General features: G+C 42.2%; 1 long non-coding RNA gene across 1 annotated transcript; it reads right to left on the reverse strand.

Annotated features, from left to right (window-relative positions):
* Positions 1–6,252: 6,252 nt before the first annotated feature.
* Positions 6,253–11,654, reverse strand: LOC116270287. The gene is made up of 2 exons (XR_004178283.1): positions 11,458–11,654; positions 6,253–6,831 (listed from the first exon to the last, which is right to left on the reverse strand). It is a non-coding gene; the product is annotated as an uncharacterized LOC116270287 (long non-coding RNA).
* Positions 11,655–13,224: the final 1,570 nt, after the last annotated feature.

The following is a 13,224-nucleotide window of genomic DNA, read 5'->3' on the forward strand; positions in this document are numbered from 1 at the left end:
CCAATGGTGAGGCCCGCTGTTCCGACGGGCGTGGGCCTCGACCTATGGCGGCGCGGCTCGTTAAGCGGCTGGCTGCACCCCTGGCCCAATGAGTCTTCTAAGGACACTGCCGCGAGCGGGGCGGGGGCAGTGGAGTGGGGGGTGGGGAGAGGTGGGTGGACGTTCAAGTGTGGGGTGGAGGAAAGGAGGAGGTGCCGGAGACCCGCGGAGTTACTCGGCCCTCCTCGCTCCAGAAGTGCGCCTTCTGCCAATCCGAGCGCCTCGCGGGAGTGATGGACTCGAGCGTGTGACCAATGGGGAAGAGAGGGCTTCCGCAGCCGGCCTGAGAGGAAGGAGCGGGCGGGCCGGCCTCCCCCTCTCCGCCCGCGCCTCTCCGGGCCCGCCCTCCCCTCCCGCGCCGCTCGGGTCAGTCACGCAAATAACAGTGTGAGGGCCGGGGCCGCGCGGGGGGGGGCGGGGGCCCGCTGCTGGCTGCGTGACAGCGATAGGGACTGGCTGTGCTGCCTACTTCGATCCGGCAGGAGGAGGCGGCGGCGGAGGCTGGCTCCTTACTCTGCGTGCAGACGGCTGCTGCTGCTGCTGCTCAGCCTCTGCCTGGCGCTGCCGGGGAGCCCCTGCGGCCAAAGCCCACTCTCGAGGGACAGCCAGATTTGGAGTGAATCAGATCACGCAGTGCCCACTCTTGGAAACCGCTCCGGGGGAAGTCCGGCGGGGCTGTGCGCTGGGATCTGAGGAGGCTGGAAGCCGTAGGCGGGAGGCTTGGCCGTGACATTTGCCCCTTGCTTGCTTGCCTGTTTTCTGGGAAAGTCGGGGTAGGGTGTGGGCAGGTCGAAACAGCTCCTGCATATGTCCTGTTTCTTTACTGAATTTCTGGAAAAGGCACTTCTTAACCTGGTATGAGCGAAGCTGTAAATGCATGTCGATACCTCAGCTTCCTCCAACCCTCCCTCCCGCACTGCTCTTCCTCCCACTGGCTCACCTTGAACCCTGACGGCAGTGCTCCACAGCACCCACTACTAGATCTTCTCCTCCCTGCTGATTCCCCGGAGCTATGGCTTTTCTCAGTTTCTTGGCTACTGTCCAGCAATCATTTTACAGACCTTAACCCTTTCCACACCCTTGTACTTGAAAGTACTGTAACTGTAACCACCAATAAACCTGAATGGAGAAGTTCACTAAAGCAAATATACTGGCAAGAACCCACCTTCTTCCCCACAGGTGCATTTCTGCACGTTATTTGAGACTTAAAGACAATTGCTTCTGTGAAGAAACTAAGGAAAGGCAAATTAGACGTTGCATCTCTATTCAAATTCACTTAGAATATCTGACGTCCCCTTTCCACAAAGGAGTCATCTGGAGAGACCTAGGAATAATTTAGGTTTGGAGTCTTGAAGTGAGCGAAATCTTTACATACGCGCGTGTGTGTGTGTATGTACATATATGTATATATTTCAAATATATATGAAATGGAAACCTACAGTGGTCTGGAATTCAGAAGAGAGATACTAAGTGAACACAAAGCTTTACTTTGGTCATATTGGGACCTTTCTTGATTATTGTCATTTTAGGATACAGATCCTTCCCCTGGGCCTGTTAAGACATACAGCCTGACATTTTTCCCTATCTGATTTTAGCCCTACTCTATGATTTCTTTCAGTAGTCCTGAGTCCACTTACAAAAATGAGCTGTACCACAAACTTCTTGTAGCACACAGCTTGTGTATGTGTTGCCTCTCAGTATACTGAAACTCCTTTGGAATTCCACAGTGCAAGAAGGCCAGTGTCTTCACCCCAAGACATGATTTGCAAAAAGTGGACAGTGTTCCCTTAGCCAGGTCACCCTGTGGTAAGTGAAACAAATTAGATCCCTCGTGTGGGAAAAATTCGCTTCTTTTCCAAAGTGGGTTATTGAACTACATTTAAGAATGTGCTGGCTGGGTGCAGTGGCTCATGCCTGTAATCCCAGCACTTTGGGAGGCCGAGGCGGGTGGATCACCTGAGATCGAGAGTTCGACACCAGCGTGGCCAACATGGTGAACCCTCGTCTTTACTGAAAAAAAAAAGAAAAAAAAAATTAACTAGGCCTGGTGGCGCGTGCCTGTAGTCCCAGCTACTCGGGGAGGCTGAGGTAGGAGAATCGCTTGAACCCAGGAGGCAGAGGTTGCAGTGAGCCAAGATTGTGCCCCTGCACTCAAGCCTGGACTGGACAACAGAGGGAGACTCCATCTCAAAAAAAAAAAAAAAAAAAAAAGAATGTGCTAATGATACATTTTAGAAGCCCCTTTCTTATTTCCTCCACTGTGAGGTCATTTCATGACTCAGGTGACTGTAATTGATCAGAGTATTATTTTACATATGAATAACCCTGAAGAAGATTTTGAATCTTCTTCATACACTAGAATGTAGTACGTAGTATGTAGCTGAGTAGACATTCACTAGTATCTTTCAGAGGATCTGCAAATACCTAGGGTTAGCATCTTGTGGCAGAAGCTGCCCCTGTGTCAGTTGTTACTGGCATGCCTCCAGGCCCTACCGTGTGCCTTCTAATTTTGTGCTCTCCTTATTCCAGTGTTTCTTAAAGGGAAGACACACCCAAATTCCTGGGTCTGCTGAGACCTATTGAGTTATCATCTCTGTAGGCTCTACCTGGACATCTGCTCTTTAAACAAATATCCCAGGTGACTTGAATAAACATTAACATTTTAAAATATTAAAATACTAAAATAAATATTTGATTTGAAAACCCTTGTTTATTCCTTCGTTTTGAAAATTTGAGAACCCCTGTTTATTTCTTCCTTTCCTCCTCTTCCTTTCTTACGTGTATCTATTTCTATTTCCTTTCTCCCATTTTTTTTTTGAGACGGAGTCTCGCTCTGTCACCCAGGCTGTAGTGCAGTAGCACAATCTTGGCTCACTGCAAACTCTGCCTCCCGGGTTCAAGCGATTCTCCTGCCTCAGCCTCCCGAGTAGCCGGGATTACAGTCGCGTGCCACCACGCCCAACTAATTTTTGTATTTTTAGTAGAGACGGGGTTTCACCATGTTGGTCAGGCTGGTTTCAAACTCCTGACCTTGTGATCCACCCGCCTCGGCCTCCCAAAGTGCTGGGATTATAGGCATGAGCCACCGCGCCCAGCCTATATTTTCTATCTCATTTTTGTGATCATTTCTCCTATGCTGCTTGCACACAGGCCTTGCGGGGAAGGAGTGATCCCTAAAAAAGAGGATGAAGCTGGCAAATAGTCTTCCATAAATGACATGAGCATACCTCATAACTACAGCACTAAGAAGTATGGGCAAGTCAAATAAAAATTCTATATGTCTGAAAAAAAATCACTGTAATTGATATTGTCCGTGAATTGTAATATATGAGAAGCTTACTAGTTTATGATCTCAAAATACACAGAGACAATTTTTTCTATGGGGGAACATTTCAAAATGCAAATTTCAATGTATTAATTTCAACAATTATGGTGTTACTGTCATTTTTCTTCCAAACAGTGAGATGTACTAGTGATGTACTGGTAGTGTACTAGTGATGTAGTAGTGATGTACTAGTAGTGTAATGTACTAAGGCTGTGATGGTTATTTAAAAGCCAAAGTACTATATGAGATTTTTAGTGTCTCAAATGGCTTACAATCTATTTGAGAGGCTCAAAACTACACACATGCAACATTAAAACAGGAACCTGAGGAAACGTGTAGGGAGACTTTAAGTGTGTTTGTCAGAGATAAGCAGAATTTGGTTCATTTCTATCTAGTTTTCCTCTTGCTTATCTCTACTTTCTAATCTGTTGTGATTATGAGTTACATGTCTTTTTAAAAATCTTATGAAAAAAACCAAACAGTATGTGATAATAAAAGATTTCCTTTTTATTATTATTTATATATTTATATGATTGTAGCTGATCTTCTCAATTAGGATTTAAGCTCCGTTTTTTTTGTTTGTTTGTTTTTTGTTTTTTGTTTTGAGACAGAGTCTTGCTCTGTCACGTAGGCTGGAGTGCAGTGACAAGATCTCGGCTCACTGCAGGCTCCACCTCCCGGGTTCACACCATTCTCCTGCCTCAGCCTCCCGAGTAGCTGGGACTACAGGTGCCCACCGCCACACCCGGCTAATTTTTTTTGTATTTTTACTAGAGACAGGGTTTCACTGTGTTAGCCAGGATGGTCTCGATCTCCTGACCTCGGTGATCCGCCCGCCTCGGCCTCCCAAAGTGCTGGGATTACAGGTGTGAGCCAAGCTCCTTTTAAACAGATTTGAACATATACTACCCACATAGATCAGGAAGCAAAAGCAAATACTCTATCAAGGATAAAGGATTCAACCCAGACCTCATAGAATTTCTATATATAAAGCCTAGGCAAACCTGAGCTCACAATCCAAATTACAAAACAAATGAAGAAAAAGGCCATTGTGAGCAAGAGAAAGTAGAGGAAAAAAATTTTTTTTAAACCTGCACAGCCAAATTAGATTCTCAATCTGAAAAAAGAACAGATCAAGAAAAGAATAGGCCCATTTCACTTATGAACACAGATGCAAAAATTATAGGTAAAATATTAGCAAACTAAATCCAACATGCTTATTACAGTGAGCTAGGAGAAACCTTAAAACGTATTTCCCTGTCTTTAGAATGCATTTATCTGACTAGCCACCTATCTAGTCCTCTATCTTGAAAACCTAATAAATCAGGTAGAGTTTACTCCAGAAATTCAAGTATGATTTAACATCAGAAAGCCTATCAATATAATCCATCTCAAAGACTAAGAAAAAGCATTTGAGAGAGTATATCACTTATTAATGATAAAAACTTGTATAAGATTAGGAATAGAAGGAAATTTACTTAACCTTATAAAGGACCAAAATGTACAGCAAGCACATTACTTAATGGATTAACTTTAAACACATTCCACATAAGTTTGAGATCAAGATACTATTGCCTCTACTATTTAATATGATGCTGAAAGTTCTGGCTAACAGAATGATATTTTTTAAAGGAAGAGGAAATTACATAGAAGAATTAGAAGGAAGGAAACAAAATTTGGGTTGTTTGCAGTAATATGATTAACCACATAAAACATCCAATAGAAACAGCAAGCTACTAGAAATAATAAGCATTCAGCAAGGTGACGTGACAGAGATGTTGCTCTCCCCTTCTTCCATAATACTAGGTTTTTTAGCAGGGCACAGGGCCAACCAGAAGAAAAACAACATTTGTCAGCCTCCCTTGCAGCTAGGTATTGTCATGTCCCAGGCAACAGGTTGTAAGCAGAAGTAGTGCATACATCATTAAAGGGAGAAAGTGTGCCTTCATCCTCTTTCCTGTCACCTAGAATGCAGACATAATGGCTGCAGTGTTAGCAGTCATCTTAGATCATAAGCTGACCTTGGATAGGGAAGCCACACATGGCAGAGCAGCAAGACAGAAGATGCCTGCTATAGCAGTACCAGCCCTGAGGTACCTACCCACCAATCTTCTTTAATTTCTTGAATAAACCTCTGTCTCATCATGACACTTTTATTTTAGTTTATGTTTGTGTGTTTGCATTACTTGTAGCCAAATCTAATCCCAATTGATATAGCAAGATTCCCAAATAGAAAATCAATTCATGGCCCTGCACAGTGGTAACACTTTGGGATGCTAAGGCAGGTGGATCATCTCAGGTCAGGAGTTAGAGACCAGCCTGGCCAACATGATGAAAAACCCTGTGTCTACTAAAAATGCAAAAATTAGCCTGGTGTGGTTATGCATGCCTAAGTCCCAGCTACTCAGGAGGCTGAGGCACGAGAATCGCTTGAAGGATCAGAGGCAGAGGTTGCAGTGAGCCGAGATCACGCCACTGCACTCCAGCCTGGGCAACAGAATAAGACTTGGTCTCAAAAAAAAAAAGAAAAAGAAAATAAATTCATGGAAACTGAAAGTATTCATTCACACTTACACTAACAAACTAGAAAAAAAGATACTATTTATACAAGCAACAAAACTATAAAGGATCCAGGAATTAACATGTTTAAATTTATTGAAGGAATTCAAAGGAAACCCAAATAGAGGTATATATAATGTTTATGGATAAGATGATGTAACATTATTAAGATCTCAATTATCTCTAAATGTGTTTATAAATTCAATGCAAACCAAACTTGTAGCAAGATTTGGGGAATTTAAACATACTCTAAAATGCACATGGAAGACTGAATTTCTTTCTAAGTTGGTCATGTTTGAGAGTAGCAGACATACAGAACCATGAAACAATAGAGAACTCAGAAACAATCCATTTACATATGAGAATCTGGTATGTGATCATGGTAACACCACAAATCCATGAGGAAATCGTGTTGAGTTAGTCAGCTATTGCTTGCTGCAATAATAATATTATATAACAGATAATCCCAACTTATCAGTGGCTTATGGCAGTCATTTATTTTTCTCCCTTATGGGTCTGAATATGAACTGAGATTCAGCTCATCTCATCTGGGCTCCTTAAGACTTGGTTGGGTTCAGCTGAATTCAGCTGGACTTGGCTCCAGGATGCAGGTCAGGTTCAAGTCTTCACCACATGTCTCCTTCTGGCAATGCCAGCAGCTCAGGAGGTCAAGCCAAATCATTCAAACACATTTAACACCTCTCCTGTCATCATATCCACTAACATTCCATTGGCCAAACAAGTCATATGGCCAAGTTGAACATCAATAGTGGAAGGTACTGCAAAACTTCATGCCAAAGGGCACAGGTGTGTAATTGTAGAGCCAGGAGCACAAGAAGGATTGGGAACAATAATCCAATCTAACACAGAGATTTGGTTTCATAGATAATATTGAGGAAATTGGTTCACTGTGAGAAAAATATAAAATTAAACCCGTATGTCATACCATATGCAAAGGTGAGTTCAACATTAGCAACAACAACAAAAAACCTAAAAGTAAAAGGTAAAACTATAAAACTAATAGAAATCAAAGACAGAAGAATGGATTTGTAATCTTAGGGTAGAAAAAAGAAGAAAAGCATTTAAACAGGGCTCAAAGCATAAACTATAAAATCAAAAAAATGATGAACTTGATGACATCTGTTATGTTCAACAAAAAATATCATAGACAAGTTTAGAGAAAGTTGATAGATTGGAAAGTATTTTCAAAGGCTGAAGCCAACAAAAGATTAATATCTAGAATATATGGTATTAAGAATTCCCACAAATAACTGAGAAAAAAAAGAAATGCAATAGAAAAATAGCCAAAGGATATGAACAGGCAAATTTATAGAAGGGAACCTTGAGAGACTAACAAGTAGATGAAGAGATATCCAACCCCACTTATAATCAGATAACTGTACATTAAAACACAAAAACACTTATTTACATCTATTCAATAGGCAAAGATGTGAAAGTTGAGTAATATCAAGTGTTGCCTAGGATAGGAAGAAATTTGAATCCTCCTGCTTTGCTATTGGGAGTTAAGTCCTGGTACAATCATTTTGGAGCATTAACTAACACTACTTAATGAAATAAAGAATGTAGTAGAATGTATTTTTCCCAGTGACCCAGCAGTTCCACTCCTGGGAATGTGCACCCTTAAGAAGCTCTTGAACAAGTCCATAAGTGACCACAATTGAGGTGTTCATCACAGCAGCACTTGAGCTAGCCAGATATTGAAGGCAACCTTAGCTATATATCACCAGCACAATGGGTAAGTACGAGGTAATGGACGTCATGGAACAACATACAGCTGTTGGAAGTAATGCACTAAGTGTACATTTTGCAACATGGATACATTTTTTAAATGTTTTATGAATTTTTTAGAAAAGGTAAACAGAACAAGATCAGGTAAGCCCCAGGCCTTTGAATGTCTTTCCTTACAGGGTACATCTCCGTGTTTTTCATTTCTGCTGTTAGCTGGGACACTTTGAGGGAAGGGTAGGTAGGTATTATTACAGTTCACTTCTGACAAATATTTTCTTCCAGTTCTCACATGAAGTTGAGGCAGATTTTCATGTAGTCCCCAGGCCCCCACGGTTTCTACCCTCATAGCATCCACTATCACCTTCCTGCTCCCCTTTTGCATGTTTAAAAGACATTTATCGATTATATGTTTTCTTCCCAGGCTGGATGCAAGATGAGTGATGGTTGTTGAGGAGTGGGTCACAGTCCGAAATATAGAAAACAGTCCTTCTACTCTGCTACTCATATCTGCTCATGTCCCCGTCTCCAAGTTAAAAACATTCAAACACGCCGGGCGCAGTGGCTCACGCCTGTAATCCTAGCACTTTGGGAGGCCGAGGTGGGCAGATCACTTGAGGTCAGGAGTTTGAGACCAGCCTGGCCAACATGGTGAAACCCTGTCTGCATTAAAAATACAAAAACTGGCCGGGTGCGGTGGCTCCCAGCACTTTGGGAGGCCGAGGCAGGCTGATCACGAGGTCAGGAGATCAAGATCATCCTGGCTAACATGGTGAAACCCCGTCTCTACTAAAAATACAAAAACAAAATTAGCTGAGCATGGGGATGGGCGCCTGTAGTCCCAGTTACACGGGAGGCTGAGGCAGGAGAATGGTATGAACCTGAGAAGCGGAGCTTGTAGCAAGCCGAGATTGTGCCACTGCGCTCCAGCCTGGGCGACAGAGCAAGACTGTCTCTTTAAAAAAAAAAAAATCACCCAAACGGTCCTGGATTTTTAAAAGTTGTAAGACTGATCTAAACATGTATTTGCTTATGTATCTTTGTACAACTCTTAATATGCTATCAGTTCTAATAATAACCATAAGGATAAAACAATAACAGTGATTGTAATATCAACTTTGTGTCAATAAGCAAGCAGTAGGCATGAAGGCCATTTAGAGTTGAGAAGCATGAGAAGAAAAAAGAGAGTTAGCCAAAGAAATTTAGGTTAAATATCAGAAATAGCTCCCTGAAATCAGGATTGATGAACAGATGGAGTTACCAAAAGGCTGGGGATACATGGGTAGTTCTCTGAAAAAAAATTTAAGGGTTTTCTAGTTGAAGACAGGAATGGATGAGATGGTTCTTGAAGTTTCTCCCAGCCCTGTTAGGTTATGAGCCCTCCAGTAGGCATGTTAAAAACAAAATCATTTCCAACAAAGGTACGCTCAGAATACCCCATGCTCGAATTATGCTGTTTTAAAAGCCAGTCTCTGCCAGAAGCTTTTCTTAATGGCTATATTACTAGTATACTAAATTCTGACCCTTACTAAGGGCTAGGATTTCACGGCCCTCAAACTCTCATATGCAGGAGCTTGCCTGAGCTCAGGTAGGGAGCTCTACAGGAAGGCCCCTGATGTGAGGCCCAGCTGCTCACACCCTTTCCTGGTGGACTAGCAGCAGCTGCAGGCAATTCTCCAGCAAGCTTTGGGTCCCTGAATCCTGCAGAAGCCAGAATATGATCCTGCGGGGATGACTGTTCTCGGGATCGCATTTCTTACTATTCTCGCCTAGGGTCTGCAACACTCACCACTAGCTCCCAATATTGGGGCCTTAATGTTAACTTGCATGTGTTTCATAAACCTAACCCTAAAAGGTCTGATGATTTATCCAACTGCAGTTTCTGTAACTCCTAGGAGCTGTTGATCAGTCATTCCATATTTGCTAAATAATTACTTACTGAGTTCCAGGGAGCCTTGGGAGATGTATTTGGAAAAGTAGACTGAGTCCAGTTTATAGAGCATTAGATGCCTGGTTAAGAGTTTCAATTTATGGGATAAGACAATAGGGACCCTCTGGTGGTGGTTGAGAACTGGAAAAGCACAAAGAAGAGTGTTTTAAATTTAATTGAACAGGCCGGTCACAGTGGCTCACGCCCGTAATCCTAGCACTTTGGGAGCACGAGGCAGGCGGATTACTTGAGGTCAGGAGTTCGAAACCAGACTGGCCAACATGATGAAACCCCATCTCTACTAAAAATACAAAAAAATGATCGGGCGCAGTGGCTCACACCTGTAATACCAGCACTTTGCGGGCCCGAGGCGGGCGGATCACGAGGTCAGGAGATTGAGAACATCCTGGCTAACATGGTGACACCCCGTCTCTACTAAAAATACAAAAAATTAGCCGGGTGTGGTGGCAGGCGCCTGTAGTCCCAGTTACTCAGAAGGCTGAGGCAGGAAAATGGCGTGAACCCGGAAGGCGGAGCTTGCAGTGAGCGGAGATCGCGCCACTGCACTCCAGCCTGGTCGACGAGCGACAGAGCAATACTCTGTCTCTTAAAAAAAAAAAAAAAAAAAAATAGCCGGGGTTGGTTGGTGGCGGGCGCCTGTAATCCCAGCTACAGGAAGCTGAGGCAGGAAAATTGCTTGAACCCGGGAGGTGGAGGTTGCAGTAAGCCAAGATTGCACCACTGCATTCTAGCCTGGACGACGGAGCGAGACTCCGTCTCAAACAACAACAACAACAACAACAACAAAATTAATTGAACAAACACTTGTTGAGGAAAGGGACAAACAGCTATTAGGACCTTATTACAAGAAACCAGGAAAGCACTGTGGTAAACCCAGGAGGAAGAAAAAAAGTCCTTGCCTTAAGGAATTTATAGTTGCTAGATTTTGTTCTGTTTTTGTTTTTAATATAGGGGTAGTGTTTTGAGGTATTAACCAATGTGGCTTTTCTGCATTTCCTATACCCCGGTCCATTTTCTTGGGGTACAGATGTAGCACAGCAGAGATTTAGAAACAAATAAAAGAATTGATTCTTGATTTATAGTTTTCAAAATGAACTTTAAGAACTCACAACAGAGACAATAGTTTTAAAGAAGTAGCATGGGTTTTCATAAGTTTCAATGCAACATAAATGATAGATTTGGAAGCAGGACTAGCTGTATAATTTGTGGAGCTTGGAAATAAAAAGAGCGGTTAAAGTACTAGAATATAAAGATGTTCCCTTTCTTCTGTAGTGTGTCTCTGAACTTGTGGTGTGGGATTTTTCATTTATTTAATGTCATTCTAAGTTAAAAAAATGGAAAATTTAATTTATTAGCTTGACTTTTATTCATTTTTATATTGTGCGCTACCAGTTTTAAGTGCAAATATAACAGCATTTACTTTATATGTGGAATCACTGAAATTATCCAGTTCATATTTCATAGTTTGTACATGCATATGTATTTTGTTCTTACCAGAACATTGGAAACACTGCACAACCAGCTCAATTGCTTTTATTCCTTGATATGTAACCATTCTACCAACACTCTGTCTTCAGCTTAGTGATGAGCAAGGAACAGCTGAAAGGAAAAGGAACTATACATTGCCCAATATTTCCCATTCCTTCTGTGTCTTCATGTTCAGCATATGTGATTTAGCTAATACAGGGAAATATAACAAGTAAGAAAAGATATATAATCCATTTCCCTGGTCATTCACATTTTTTAGAATGCCATTGCCTTTTTTTTTCTGCATTCAAACAAGTTCTGGTTTGAATGGAAAACGTGATCTCTCAGGGCTGTCAGCACCCCCACTTACCAATCAAAGATGAAACACACATGTCACTGAACCGCCAAACATTGTGAGACAACCAGAATTCTGGGCTTGTGGGGCAGCAAGGAACAGCAGATGTACAACTGATGAATATCTCCTCTGCTCATGCACCATTGTCCCAGCAGACATCACCTACAAATCATAGGTTCAAAAGTAAAATCAAGACTTTCAAGACAGCACAGCAGAGTATTAAACCAAACTTGGGCCCTTCTGAGTGTAAGACCCTGTACAACTGCAAGGGTGGCACATCTGTGATGCTAGCCATGTTTGGAAGAACAAATAAAGAGCCAGGCTACCCAGCTGCAGACAAGATAACGATGCCCTGGACTGAGGGTGGGAGAGAAAGCCAGGGACTTTAGATACAAATGTATCTCTGAGAAAGGGGGTTCTGAGTCGTGATCTTGGGTTCAACACTACCATCTACCCATCAGGTCATGCCCTAGAAACCCCTAAGACGTTGGAAATGAAAGCAGGAAAGAGCAACTGTACCTTGCTGCCAAGGCCTTATGTAATCCATTGAAACCTTGGAAAATATAGAAAATCCCAAAAAAATAATTAAACTATCTGTAATTCTACCATTCAGAGAGAGTCACTGTTAAAATTTTGGTTCATAAGTGATTTGAAATGTATTTATACAAAATTTGTAAATGTAACAATATATGGTAATAATTTCTCATAATACTGCATGTGTTTCTAGAAAATGATTTTTAACTCAACATTGCTTTTTAAGGTGAGTATTTGGTGGCGGTTTGTACGATGAATTCTGGAGGAAACAATCTGACAACAGAGAGCCTGGTCAGGAGAGAAACACAAGAATCCAAGAGGGGAACTCTGGAGGTTTGCAGTGGAAAGAGGCAGGAAAGGACTGGATGGGGCTTAAAAAGATAGTGAAAAAAGCAAGTCACCAAAGCTTCTATCTATATATAGTTCAAATGCAGACAAAATTAAACACCACGTTATTCAGTAATATATATGCAGGCTGTAAAACTACATAGAAAGATTAAATCCAGGATGATAGCTCCTGGGGTGGCGCCAGGGAGGCAAATGTGTTCAGAAATGGGCTCACAGTGGCTTCTAAGGGGCTAGTAATGTTCTATTTCTTAAGCTGGGTGGAAGACACATGAGTGTCGATTTATGATTATTTTTTAAACTATACACTTTCATTTAATATACTCTTTTTTGTGCATGATAGAATATAAGCCTATATATCTTAGGCCAATTCCAAAAGATAAGGTTTTCCCCAGCCCCAGTCTCTGTATCCTGAGGTTTTGCCAGATAGGTTATAGAAACTGAGGCTCTTCCGGAAAAACACCCAACTTCTTCACCACCCACATAATTTAATCTTGTTGCTCTTAAGTAGCTGACTGGAGTATATTTGTCTGAAAGGTTATGTCTGAGCTGAGACCAGCACCAATGCAGGAATGCACTAGCATATAGATACACAGACATACATGGATACATAGCAGACCTAACCATGCGTGGCCAGCACTGGAAAAGCTTTCTGCTCTGGAAGTGTCTTCCTTGTAGCATGAACAGCAGGTACATGGCATGCTTTTCCAGCTTCAGGACAGCCACCCCAAACCAAATCTAGGATGTGGAAGGGGATGAGTAGCTGCCAAGTATGTTATGAAGTCCTCTTCAGGTTATAGCACATCTGCAGGATCCTCAAGGACAGGTATGTTGTGATCTTGCCTTTCCCGTATCCCAACTGGGTAGACATGCTACATGAGATACTTTCAGCAGCCTTACAAA

Source organism: Papio anubis, chromosome 14, assembly GCF_008728515.1.
Source record: "Papio anubis isolate 15944 chromosome 14, Panubis1.0, whole genome shotgun sequence".
NCBI lineage: Eukaryota > Metazoa > Chordata > Mammalia > Primates > Cercopithecidae > Papio > Papio anubis.